Below are 12500 nucleotides of genomic sequence, written 5' to 3'. Positions count from 1 at the left end.
TTGCTCTGATCTTCATGATTTCTTTCCTTCTCCTAACTTTGGGTTTTATTTGTTCTTCTTTCTCTAGTTCCTTTAGGTGTAAGGTTAGTTTGTTTATTTCTGCTTTTTCCTGTTTCTTGAGGTAGGATTGTATAGCCATATATTTCCCTCCTAGAACTGCTTTTGCTGCATCCCATAGGTTTTGTATCACTGAGTTTTCATTGTCTTTTGTTTCTAGGTATTTTTTGATTCTCTCTTTGATTTTTTTCAGTGATCTCTTGGTTATTTTGTAATGCGTTGTTTAGTCTCTATGTGTTTTTTTAGTTTTTTCCCTGTATTTTATGTCTAATCTCATTGCATTGTGATCAGAAAAGATGTTTGATATGATTTCAATTTTCTTAAATTTATTGAGAATTGATTTGTGACCCAAGATGTGATCTGTCATGGAAAATGTTCCATGTGCACTTGGAAAGAAAATGTAATCTGCTGTTTTCAGATGGAATGTCCTATAAATATCATATAAATCTATCTGGTCTATTGTGTCATTTAGAGTTTGTGTTTCCTTATTAATTTTTTGTGTGGATCATCTGTCCATTGGTGTAAGTGAGGTGTTAAATTTCCCCACTATTATTGTGTTACTGTCGATTTCCTCTTTTATAGATGCTAGCATTTGCCTTATGTATTGAGGTGCTCCTATGTTGTGTGCATATATATTTATAATTGTCATATATTCTTCCTGGATTGATTGCCTTATCATTATGTAGTGTCCTTCCTTGTCTCTCATAAGAGTGTTTCTTTTAAAGTCTAGTTTATCTGATATGAATATTGCTACTCCGGCTTTTGCATGGAATATACTTTTCCATCCCATCACTTTCAGTCTGTATGTGTCCCTATGACTGAAGTGGGTCTCTTGCAGACAGCATATATATGGGTCTTGTTTTTGTATCCATTTCAGCAAGTCTGTGTCTTTTAGTTGGAATATTTAATCCATTCACATTTAATGTAATTATTGATATGTCTGTTCCTATTAACATTTTCTTAATTGTTTTTGGTTTGTTTTTGTAGGTACTTTTCTTCTCTGTGTTTCCCACTTAGAGAAGTTCCTTTAGCATTTGTTGTAGAGATGGTTTGGTGGTGCTTAATTCTTTTACCTTTTGCTTTTCTGTAACGCTTTTGATCTGTAAAATCTGAATGAGATCCTTGCCAGGTACAGTAATTTTGGGTGTAGATTCTTCTGTTTCATCACTTTAAATTTATCTTGCCACTCCCTTCTGGCTTGTAGAATTTCTGCTGAGAAATCATTTATTATCCTTTTTGGGATTCCCTTGTATGTTATTTGTCATTTTTCCCTTGTTGTTTTTAATAAGTTTTCTCCATCTTTAATTTTTATCAATTTGATTACTATGTGTCTCAGTGTGCTTCTCCTTCAGTTTATCCTGCCTGGGACTCTCTGCACTTCCTGGACTTGGGTGGCTATTTCTTTTTCCATGTTAGGGAAGTTTTTGACTATAATCTCTTCAAATATTTTCTCAGGTCCTTTCTCTTCTCTTCTCCTTCTGGGACCCCTATAATGTGAATGTTAGTGTGTTTAATATTGTCCCAGAGGTCTCTTAGGCTGTCTTCATTTATTTTCATTCTTTTTTCTTTATTCTGTTCCATGGCAGGGATTTCCACCATTCTGTCTTCCAGATCACTTATCCATTCTTCTGCCTCAGTTATTCTGCTACAGATTGCTTCTAGTATATTTTTCTTTTCACTTATTGTATTGTTCATCTCTGTTTGTTTGTTCTTTAATTCTTTTAGGTCTTTGTTAGACATTTCTTACATCTTCTTTATTTTTGCCTCCATTCTGTTTCTGCAGTCCTGGATCATCTTCACTATCATTATTCTGAATATGTTTCTGGAAGTTTGCCTATTTCCACTTCATTTAGTTGTTTTTCTGGGGTTTTATCTTGTTCCTTCATCTGATACATAGTCTTCTGCCTTTTAAATTTGTCTGTCTTTCTGTGAATATAGTTTTTGTTCCACAGACTGCAGGATTGTAGTTCTTTTTGCTTCTTTATTTTTTTCTCTTTTATTTAGCTTGACCAATGAGTGAGCAGAAGTGTCAGTTGTGGATGGAGGCTTTAAGGTCCAACACCTTCTTCACCATGTTCTCCTTTCCATCTGCCACAACTACAGGCAATCTTCCAGATAGTGGCTGCTCTGACACCTTGTGTCCCAGAGATAAGATGATATGGAGTAGAACCAGGGTCAACCTGCTAGTGTTGGAGGGTCTCCTGCAGAGGTGAGGTGATGGCTGTGGCTCACCATGGGACAAGGGCACTGGCTGCAGCAGTTCTGGGAACTACTCATTGGAGTGAGCCTTCCGGGAGCTGCCATTATCCCCACCATACCAATACAACACAATTTCTATGTGCCAAGTGATTTTCTGGGAGTTTGGAATACATTCTCAAATAAAACTGACAAATGTTCCCTGACTTGTTTAGATCACATTGAAATCAGAGTTTTAAAGACTTCCTTTGCTCTATAGATCATTCTTGACACCCAGAAGTATCATGTCAATATTTCTAAACTTAGGAATATTTCTTTGTGTGACTTTGTAGATATAGTCCATGTTTATAGTTAAGCAGTTATATTTAAATTGAGATTCTGGTATTAGGTTTAGGCTATTACTGTATTAAAGAATATACAATATGACCACAGAGCAACTAAGCCTGTGCACCACTACTACTGAGCCTGTGCTCTAGAGACAATGTGCCACAACAACTGAAGCCAATGTGCCTAGAGCCCATGCTCTGCAACAAAAGAAGCCACCTAATGAGAAACCTGCACACCACAATGAAGAGTAGCCCCCACTCGCCACAACTAGAGAAAGCTTGCACACAGCAATGAAGACTCAATGCAACCAAAAATAAATTAATTAATTAAAAACAAAAGAATATATAGTATGTAATAAAGACAACATGATGTACTAAATCACATTTATGTCCAACTGATATCTTGAAAGCAAGAAGTGTCTTATTTATAACATATATTTTTAATCTATTTATTAGTTATTTGCTGAACATGTATTATGTGTTAGTTTTGTGTTGATGGATGTAATAGTCATTTGTCTAAGATCACATACAGTCTGGTAAGGAAGACAGGTTATAAAAGCTAATAATTTCCAGATGTGTAAAGTTCTATAAAATTAAATTTCATGTAGCTAAAATAGAAAATAATAAGAAAAAATAACATTGGTGTGGATGGCTATATTGGTATAATTTTCAAATTATTACTCAATTTACTTTCTAGCTGTCATTTTTGATTCTCAAGAACTATTGTATTTCATATGTTACACAGGATTTTATCTTTGGACACCTGATAGGATAATCACTATGGTTAAATATAACCTTAAGCAATTACAAAGAGAGAGAATCCTCAAATATTTTAATTAGATTAACATCTATTTTTAACAACTTGAAGAAAAATAAAAAAGAATTAGATAAAGTTCAAAATAAAAGAGGGACCAGAACTCTGTGTGTGTGTGTGTGTATGTGTGTATATATATTTGTTTATTTATATACATTATATATTTTTTCTAAGTAGTTATATTCTGCTAAGCCCTATGGGCTAAACAAACTACACATGCTATTGCAGTTAACCCTAAGTTTAACTTTTTGATTTGGATGCCAATGAATAAACTAACATTCAGAAAGTTTAGGCAAAGGTTGCAAGTTCTTTTAGACAGAAAAAAGGAAGATTCCAAATCATGAATTCCAATCAATGTCCTGTATACTATAGCAAACTATATCTAAAAGTGAATTTTAAAAATATCCAAGTACATATATCTTTACAAATAATTCATGTCCAATATTTTCCTTTAGTATACCTTTGTCTGTTTTTCTTATTTTTGTTTTAACCAATTGGTTATTTAGTCAGTTTTGGATAAAAGAACTGCTACTCATTTTTATTCATTTATTTCCCAAAGTGAAAGTGAAGTTACTTGTCAAATTTTAAATTCAGCATCTTACAGATTTTTTCAAGAAATGTAAAGAAATCACAGTCATGACTGTTGAACTTTGCCAAAAGGAAAAGCATTGTGTGCTTAGAGAAGAAAATTATAAAATTATATGAGGTAAAAAAATATATAAATTATCTTCCTACACAGACCAGAGACTTACATTATATTTCGGGGATATTTGAGAAAGTGTAGATTTCTGTTAAGCATTTCATGAGCCCCAGCATTCCCAGTTATTAAGTCATTGATTTCCTTAATTATAGAAAATTCATTGTAAGACTTTCCATTCCACTCACATCTAAGCTTAACTATTAAGCTTAACTATTGGAATCAGCTTCATTATTGTTTTCCAGGGTCTTTAAATCCTTGTAAGATTCTCTCACATCCTACCCCATTCTCCCACTTCTTCTTTTACAACTATTCCTCCATTTAAGCCTGCTGAAATATTTCCTTAAGGATCTTTAAAGGCCTGGCAGCTTCTAAGATTTGTAGCTCTACTCAAATAGCACCTAGTTGGGATACCTTACCTGACTACTTCACCTAGAATAAATGTTCTAGGATTTATTTTGTCACCTCATTTATTTTTTTTTATAACACTATTTACTTTTTTATGTTGTGCTTCCAAAAAAAAAATTGTTGGTTTCAAGACAGCAAACACCTTGTCTATCTTATATGTTGCAAGATCAATTTCTGACACATTGAAAGTGCTCAATATATAGTTGTTGACTGATGGCATGAGAGACTTCTATGCCAATCCTTACTTGTATAAGGGAAGCATCAAACACAATTTTCCAAATAATTATAATTAATTTGAGGAATGTATACCTATTTTTTCCCAACTTGATATCAGAGTCTATGTTATAATCCCAATTTGATGTGGAAAGGAAACACTCTACTTTCTCCTTTTAAGAGACTTGCCTCAGGAAAGCATGTCAATTACACTACTGAAGTTAGGCACCTACCTTCACCCAGAAATTGGAATATAAGATGGTCACATTCCTTGATGGTCACATTTCAAAATGTCTCCTACGTCCTTAAAAAAGATATTCCTGGGTTGAAAACCGGCTTTTAAAAAATTTATGGGACTTCCCTGGTGGTGCAGTGGTAAAGAATCTACCTTACCATGCAGGGGACATGGGTTCAATCCTTGGTTAAGTAACTAAGATCCCACATGCTGCAGGGCAACTAAACCAGCATAACACAACTACTGAGCTCATGCACCTCAACCAGAGAGCCTTTGTGCCACAAACTACAGAGCCCACATACTCTGGAACCCATGCACCACAACTACAGAGCCCAAGTGCCCTGGAACCTGTGCACCACAACTAGAGAAGAGAAAACCCACATGCCATAACAAAGAGCCCAAGAGGTGCAATGAAAGATCCTGCATGCCTCAACAAAGATCCTGTGTGCCACAACTAAGACCCAACACAGCCAAAAATAAATAATAAAATAAATAAATAAATAATAAAATAAAATCTTTTAAAAAATAAAATTAAAAGTTAAAATTTTACACCTCAAAGTGGCAGAGAAAAAACTTAAGAATTTTCTAAAGTAAATGTTCTATGAAAAGGGAAGTCAGGGGCTTAGAGTACAGAAGGAGATTTTTTAAAGTTTAGTTAAGCTGAGGAAAATGTTAAGGTCATCTTGGTCAATAGACATCAACCACTTATGACAACTTAACTAGAGACCATGAAATTCATACAAGTTTGTATACAAATTTTAAAAAATTCCAAAAGGATATTTAAATTCTCATTAGTTCTACCTTGTTCTTATCAAGTACATTTTATTTTCTTTCAAACTCAGAGCATTTGAAATGATACATTTTAATACAATATAAATGTTTTATCACTAATATGGATTTGACTGTATTTCACATTGTGAAAAATTTAAATCAAAAAAGAGAAAGTATGATGTTTAATGTTGAAATTTATTCTGTGCGTGATCAAAATTAATAAAAAAAATTTGTCTAATGAATTGTGAATAATGTTTTATTTAAATATCTAATTTGTTTAGGCACATGCATTGCCTAGTTATCCTATTTTTATGCAAAATTACAAATGAAAAAAGTTAAATTGGTCAAATTAAGAAGGTCATTGAAGTAATTAATACTGGTGAGGAATATTATACTAAACTGAGGAGAATAATAATGTAAAATGTACCTGTTCCCTTATATTCAGATTATGTTCCCATTGAAAGTTAATTGTTTAAGACCTCAGAAAATAGTTTAAACACACACACACACACACACACACACACATTTATATATGTGCAAAGTGGGTCATTACTAAGGTGACCTAAGACATTTTAATAAGTAATGAAATAATTTGGGGTTGATCCCTTTTAATGAAGGTCAATGGCTTATTATTAAGCAGAATTTAAAACAAAATGAAAATGTGAATGTGTGATAACTATTAGCTTAAAACAGATACTTAGTGTAAAGCATCATCAAAAATAATTCATTCAAATATATTAATATTAATCATCCTAATGTTTCTTTTTAGCTTAACTAATATAATCATATATTATATTAGTTTATAGGGAAAAACTTATAAAGGATGTGATAAGATAGTGTATAGAGAGGAAATGGCTGAAGAGTCGGAGATAAGAGAAATAAAGAGAATATATGATTACTGATCATTAAATTCACTTCATTTTGCATATTAGGGATTTGAGTAAACATTTCCAGAGTATATGTTCAAATTACTTAACATCTCATAAAAATGTTGATATGAAGTTCTCAGTTACTGCTTGCTTTGAATTATATTTCTAGTTCAATTGAAATTGACCCTCAAATATTTACAAACTGATTATAAGCAATTTTTCTTCCACTACAAATACAGGTACATGTGAACCCAGAGTAGATTATTGATACTGATGGAGTAGTGTCAGAGAAATCACTTTTTCTTGTTTCCTCAAGGTATACTCGCAAAAAACCCAACGTTCTTTAGAAGTCTTTTCCATACTTTGAAAATAGTAAAAGTGATTCTGTCTGTTAAACACAACAAAACATCTGAGAAATTTAACCCACCAAACATATTTTCTTGTTACATAAACTTGAAGCTGAATTTTTAATAAAAAACTTAGTTGTCAGCTTGGCTGTCTACCTATATTGGCTAACATGAGCATTTTCTAACTCTATCTTCTAGGTGTATCAGGTAGGTAAATGTATCAAATGTTTCTTCTTTTTCTTGTGTAAAGGAATTTTATCTGTCTTTCTCTCATAATTTTTTCCAGTTTTACACCCAATTCCATCATGTCAATGATATTATTTGTTCAACATATCTTTATTGATTCTGTTATATACAAAAGAGTATCACTAAAGAAATAAACATGCATAAAACAAGATCCTTGTCACTGAAATCTTTCAGACTAGAATGGCAGATAACTATGAGAGAGTGTGAGGAATACATCCAGGTTGGAAGCTTATTTAATTTGGGGGGTGAGCTTTTTTAAAAAAATATTACAGTGTACAAATAAAAAAATCATGTACAGGCACTTCAAAGGGACCAATGCAAGTGAGGGGACTCTGAGTCTTAAGTTTCATTTAGGTTATGGTAAATCCACTGCTGATACAGATCATTATAATGGTGATATACTCAAAGTGCTATAGGAATACTGTTGGTCAGATTATTTTCTCATGTACAATTACCATGTCATTAAATATTAGAGAAAGAAGTGTATTACTTCTGCCACTTCTGAAAGTCAAATGAGGGTTCATGGAAGTAAAATCTAGTTAAGATTGGCAAATGAGAAGTAGATCATCAGAGAGAATAGGTGGGAAGGAAAACCTTTCAGACACAGAGAGATGCACAAAGGACAAAAAGAGATAAGTGTGCACCTTTTAAAGAAAATGCAACTATGTACAGCATAGCAGTGTCATAAATGAATAAGGAAAAATGTATGGGAATTCCCTGGCTGTCCTGTGGTTAGGACTCAGTGCTTTCACTGCAGAGGGCCCAGGTTCGACCCCTGTTTGGGGAGTTAAGATTGCACAAGCTGCACAGTATAAAAAGAAAGAAAGGAAAAATATATAGGTTGGATATTAGATTGTTGTCAGAGGAGGTCTTGGTTCTTGCTTGCCATGCTAAGAACAGCTGCTTTAAATTTTAAAACAGTGAAATGTCTAACAAAGAAGCCATAGCTCCTTTTGTTTTTTAAACAGGTCCAATTAAAATTATGTGTCACACATCATAGTTTTTGAGTAAAAAATTATATTTCATGCTAGTACAGATACAAATCATTTATTGTTCATATATTGTTAATATTTATGATAGAATATAGGAAAAATAAAAACTACCATTTAACATTCACATGTATATATTCAATATAAAACATGTAGAGAATATTATTTGTTAAGTGACTAGATATCATTAAATACTACGAAAATAGTTACCAGGCCCTGGCAGACAAATATGCTTTCACATCTATATAAAATTCAGCATCAAAACAAAATAAAAATAACTTTAAGGGTCTGATAAAATAGGCTAAAGCAAGGACATTGAAAGTTAATGCTTCCCTTTCTACCTAAACTTGCCTTATTCAATTTCACAGATTTTATAAAATGTAATAATTCTTAAAAACCTACAGAGGGCAAGGAGAGACAAGATCTTCTAAATGGTCTAAGTATGATTGTGAATCACCTAGATGACTCCAAATATTATTTAGGTTGTTTTTGTTGAAGGTAACCAAAACCCAACACAAAGTGGTTTAAATTATAAGTAGAGTTGTGACAAATCATGGCTTTTACTCTATTGGTGATTCTGATTATCAGTGATAATTTGTTAATATGTAAATGTAGTGACTTCAACAGTTGTTGTTCTCACACATGCCTCCAGAAAAAGCTCATCAATTCCAGAATTTCCAGCAAGAATGAGCAAATAATTTTGTGTATGTTCAGTACTTAATCAATGCCTGTCCATTGGGATAGAAAGCACTGGTTCATTTCAATGAACCCTGCCATCTCTCTCCCACTAGGGATGTTGTCAGTGTTCTCCAGTGTGCACAGGATATGTGGGAAACGGGGATTCCTGAACAAAAAGTTGAACTCTGTTAGGACAGTGGCAAAGAGAAATGAATTATTGCAACTGCATAAAATGTAATGTCATTGATTTATCTCAAGTACTCACAATTTATCTTCAGAAATTTTGTGATGACTTCTAATTATACATCATTTTAATGTATTTTGTCAACAATCTCCAAACCATATCTATAATGTGATCTTTATAGCACAAATCTGACTTATATTAAGGTTTTAAAAAATATCCTAGAACCGTAGCAAAAATTATAGGTTCCATGAAATGGGCATCTCAAGTTTTTCATATTTCTCATGACTTACACATGTGCCTCCTGTTCTCTTACACTACACCTCAGAATTAACATTCCAGAATTACTAACTGTATGCATTTTTATATTTCTGTTCAGTGTATTTGCATGCCTTTGTTATAATGTCTGTGATCATTATTTCACCTAGACCTGAACTTTTAATTCTCCCCTAATAATCACAACTAGCTCAGATGAGTCCTTGTTCTAGAACACTTCCCAAATGCCAAAGGCCAGAGTGCCATTAGACTTCTTACACCTATAGTACTCATGCAACTTAGAACATTATTCTAAACGTGTTATATTTGTGTTTTCACATGAGGAGATTTATGGAAGAACCTGTTCATTGCTGTGAGTGAAGCTTCTGCATAGCTGCATCTAATAAATACTTGCAAAATGAAACCATGGAGCCTCCGCACTGGCTATAAGGACCTACTGGGCAGCAAGCAGCACTGAAGTTCGGCGAACCCCCCGTCACTGCCCCCTGAACATCCTGAGGTCTAACCCTCAAGGCTACTGGTTGCTCTATGCCGGCTTCAACCAGGACCATGGACTCTTTGCTTGTGGGATCGAAAACGATTCCAATTCTATAACGCCAATTCATGAAAAGAAAAAGAACAAGAATTTCTAGAAGGAGAAGTTGGCTATGTTGAAGTATTATTTTGCTGCCACTATTTAGCTTTAGTTGATGGTGGGGAAAAAACCCTCCCAACAAAGTGATGATCTGAGATGACCTGGAAAAGAAAACTCTTATTGTCATAGAATTTTCTACATAAGTCAAGGCTGAGCTAGAATTGTGGTTGTTTTGTACTCTGATTAAGGTGTTTACATTTACATGCAATTCCCATCAATTGCAGGTCTTTGAAACCTTCTATAACCCTAAAGATCTCCTGTGTTCTGTCCAATAGTAAGAACTTCCTCCCTTGGCCTTCCCAGGCATGCTCTGAGGCCACAGTCTTACTCATGGACCTGGCCAGCACCAAGAAGTCATCAGTGGGCATTCCGGCCCACAAGGGTGTCCTGAGCTGCATTGCTCTAAACCACCAAGGAACAAGAATTTCAACCGCATATGCAAAGAGGACCCTTCTAAAAATACTGATATTTCAGTGCATTTAATCCAAGCACTATGAAGAGAATTTCAAGCAGCTAATATTTGCTGCATTAACTTCAATCAAGATGCTTTCCTCATCTGTGTGTCCTATAACCATGGCACATTGCATATTTTGCTGCCAAAGTTTTAAAAAAGGAATAAACAGTCTAGTTTGGCATCAGTGAATTTCCTTCCGAAATACTTCACTTCCAACTGGAGTTTTTAAAAGTATCAGGGTCCCTCAGACTCTTAATGCATTTGTGCCTTTGGAACAGAGCCAAATGTTGTCATAGCAATTTGTGCAGAGACAGCTACTACAAATTCCTGTTTAACCCAAGGGGAATTGCAAGCGGGACGTCTACGTACAGTTTTTAGAAATGACCTAGGACAGGCTGTGACTATGCACTGGGCATAAAATCAATACCCACGGCAGATTGCCACTGAGAGGGCTGAATGGACCCCTCAAACTCCTGGGGCTGGTGCCTGCGCTCTGGGGCCTCTTAAGTAAGGGGTTGGAGGGATTGCACGGGAACTCTGGTCTCAAAGCCGTATGTGGCTGTCTGTTTTTCCTAAGCCAGGCTTTCCATCTTCAGTATTAAGGAAAGAATCTTCATCACGGTACTGTGGACGCTCCAGGCGCTCTGAGCATCTCGTGCCTGACTGCTGGCTTATTACCTTTAGATCAGCTGTGACGTTCGTTTCAGTGGTACTACCAGATCCTAGCACTTGCATTTGGGGCTCCGTACAACCTTAGGGGCCTCTTGAGAAAAGGAGAGACAAATTGAATTTTGTCTTTGGTGACAGATTCTATCATTTTTACTGAGTTTGTGATGGGGAAATAAACAAATAAATAAATAAAGTTAAATAATGATTACCAGTAACATCTGGTAAACATTATCACCAGATTTAAGTGGGAAATCCTCCCATCTGAACATGAGGGCAAAAGACACTGCCAAATTTGAGATGCCAGGCATTTTCCCGGAGAGTCCTGCGCCTCTCCTCCGTGCCGGTTGTAATCCATAGTGCAATTGTGTCTCGATTTGGGGAGTTCACGTCTTTGTGTTGGAGCTGTTAGAATTAAGGCAAACGCCAGGCCAACCCTGTGAGCAAAGCTGTGTATCTCCTGTGATCTCCTGATGAAACTGCAGCGGGGTGGGAGGTGTTAAAAGAGAGTTTCTGTTACCTGCAGAGAAATGCATAGAATGAGTCATAGAAGAATTGTCACTCAATTTAGAGGTTATGAAGAGAAGCTTTGGACATCTTAACAAAGCAGTGCCCAATTTCTGTTGTCATGGAGCAGGTTGCCTTAACCTGCCATTTACACCTCCCTTTCTCACCATTTTCTTATCTCCCCAATGTTTATAAGAATAGCTGCACACTAACAGTTTGGGAATGAGAGGAATATAACATTTTTTTGTTTAACATTTGATAACTAAAATAGGTTATGAGCTCTATATCGTTAGTACTACTTGAGGTATATACTTAATTTTCTTAAATTCCTTTTAAACTTAACTTTATGATTTTGGTTTCAGGTTGTAAATATTTAAACCCTACAGCAACAAGTTCTCAGTTTTGCCAGTTCCTTTACTGTCGTGTAATCAACTAACTATATGTGGCTTTCCATGTTAAGTATGCATGTTACTTTTATGTGTACTTAATCATGAACTTTAATTCTGCACTTATTTGTTATGTTTCTTTTTAAAAAAATTAAAAATTGGAGTATAGTTGATTTACAGTGTTGTGCTGGTTTCAGGTGTATAGCAAATTGAATCAGTTATACATATATATTTATCCACTATTTCGTTTTTTAGATTCATTTCCCATAGAGGCCATTACAGAGTACAGAGTTCCCTGTGCTATACAGCAGGTTCTTATTAGTTACCTATTTTACATATAGTAGTGTGTATATGTCAGTCTCAATCTCCCAATTTATCCCTCCCAAACCCCTTATCCCCTGGTAACCATAAGTTTGTTTTCTACATCCATGACTACTTCTGTTTTGTTAATAAATTCTTTTTACCCCTTTTTTAAGATTTCACATATAAGCAATATTGTATGATATTTGTCTTTCTGTGTCTGACTTACTTCACTCAAGATGACAATCTC

General features: G+C 34.7%; 1 pseudogene; it reads left to right on the top strand.

The window, feature by feature from the left end:
* The window catches only part of LOC131743218 (WD repeat domain phosphoinositide-interacting protein 3 pseudogene), a 115296-nt pseudogene extending 104504 nt beyond the window's left edge, over window positions 1–10792 (top strand).
* The last annotated feature ends 1708 nt before the right edge of the window (window positions 10793–12500 follow it).

Source organism: Kogia breviceps, chromosome 16 (assembly GCF_026419965.1).
Source record: "Kogia breviceps isolate mKogBre1 chromosome 16, mKogBre1 haplotype 1, whole genome shotgun sequence".
In the NCBI taxonomy this organism is placed as follows: domain Eukaryota; kingdom Metazoa; phylum Chordata; class Mammalia; order Artiodactyla; family Physeteridae; genus Kogia; species Kogia breviceps.
This window is presented reverse-complemented; position numbering and strand designations above follow the sequence as displayed.